Below are 2125 nucleotides of genomic sequence, written 5' to 3' on the forward strand. Positions count from 1 at the left end.
TTCTGGTTTCTGCCTCTCCTTTAGCGCTCCTATAGACCGCTTTTTGTTGTTGCTTCACATTGAATTTTCCTCTGAGGATCAACGGCAGGAGCAGCTTGGAGGGCAGTTGCTTGTGGGAGCAGCTGCATTTGCTGGGCGGTGCCGGGAAGCTGCGGGATCCTTGGTGTTCACTTACGGCTGGGATCGGTCTCAACTTCACATCCGGAAGCCGGTGAGAGATGGACTGACCAGGAGAGCAGAGGTTGCTGACAGCCACGTACAGTGCCCTTCTGGGATGCGAGGACACGCTCCCCAACTACCATTTACGTTCACACCGTGGTTGTGCAAGGGTGGCACAACCCTGTAAGGTGAGCACCCTGTCGATTCAGTTAGCGAATTAATTTTAACACAGGTACACTCATTGCACCTCTCTTTGCATTTTATTTTTCAAACTGCATTTAAACGCACATTTTGGGCCATGTCTTTAGGGGACAGAGGTGGAGCTGAAAGGGACACAGCACCACTGAACTGAGTAGCAATTCCACACTCAGGCTGTCATGGCTGCTATTAAAATGTGCCTTTGCATTTTGGACTACTTTAGGAGCTTTTTTTTCTGCAGCAAAAAGAATTTTTAGCCAAAAATTGAATTTTGTAATAGGATTTTATTATACATTTTTGCTTAGCTTCTACATCCTGTGTGTATCACAGTACATAACAGACTGTATTACTATTGAATCACTAAGCTCTTTCTGACCGCCATGTCTGTAACCTTATTCTTTCTTTTGTGATTATCTTCTAAGATGATGATCTTAATTTTCAGCTAGAAGTCAACTAAGGGGAGAGATAAAGGTTACAAAATCTGCCATTAGAAGGAGTTCAAAGTTAGATCCACCATTAGCTCATTTCACAGTCTGTTATGCACTATGATACACACAGGATGTAGAAGCGGAAGAGTTCACCATTTTTTTATGAAAACATACTCATAAAAAAAAAAATATTTTATCCAAAAATGCATTCAGTTAGTATGGGTAAAAAAAATGACATGTCCATCAAGTTCTCCTGAAGGATAAAAGGAATATAGGGTAAGTACAATCATAAGCCATGAACCAATTTGCCTTCAATTTTTTTCTCCTGATGCCAAGCGTCAATTGACTGGATCGTTCAGAACAAGAATTTTATAGATTTAAGTAAATATTTCATTTTCTTCTAAACCATTTTTTTAAACCATTGTTGGTTCTCACCGGGACCAGCTCCTGCTAGATGTTCACGCTATCAGTATTTGGTGAGTTTTTTACCTCAGTATCTGTAAGCCAAAACCAGTGGTGGGTGATAAATCCAGAAGTGGTGACGGGTTTCTATTATACTTTTCCTCTGATTGTTCCGCTCCTGGTTTTGGCTACAGATACCGAGGTAAAATACTGACCAAATACTGAATGTGTCCTAATAGTAGGTAAAGAAGCCATGCCTCCTATGGAGATTGATCCTTTTTTTTCCCTCCATATGGAGGAAGCGCCCTCTTGTCTTTTAGTGGGGTTTTACATGAAGCAGCTTTGACCATTCATTTTGTATGGGCCATTTATGTTCTTGTTTCAAATCAATCATGTTCCTTAACATTTATTTAGTCTTGGGAAGAAATGTTTAACATTAGTCTTTCCTCATATTCAAGATCCTCCTTGCCTCATCTGTTTTGTGGCTCTTCTTTGAACCTTTTCGATCTCCAGGACAACCCTTCCAGGAATTGATGTCCAGAACTGAATAGCATATTTCACATGAGGTTGCCAAAAAACACTTTGTAAAGTGGTAGTAGGATTATGTTCCTGTCCTACGAGTCCAGGCCTCTTAATTCATGACAATAATCTGCTGGCCTCAGAGTCTGATCTGCAAGGACACCCAGATCCTTCTTTACAAGAGACTCTCCTCGTTTCTCATAAAGGTCTTTACGTTATAGATACTGATAACCAATATGCCTCATCACCCATAAAAATTATACTCAACCATTTCTGCTTCTAGGTGGGAAGCAATATTGTAAATCTGTCTCCTACTGCATTAAGCATATGAGCCTTAGGCCACAATCACACGATCAGTATTTTACATCACTATTTATAAGCCAAAACCAGGAGTGGGTGATAAATCCAGAAGTGGTGAC

Source organism: Dendrobates tinctorius, unplaced genomic scaffold, assembly GCF_039654945.1.
Source record: "Dendrobates tinctorius isolate UK_male_01 unplaced genomic scaffold, ASM3965494v1 ptg000065l, whole genome shotgun sequence".
Taxonomy (NCBI): Eukaryota; Metazoa; Chordata; class Amphibia; order Anura; family Dendrobatidae; genus Dendrobates; species Dendrobates tinctorius.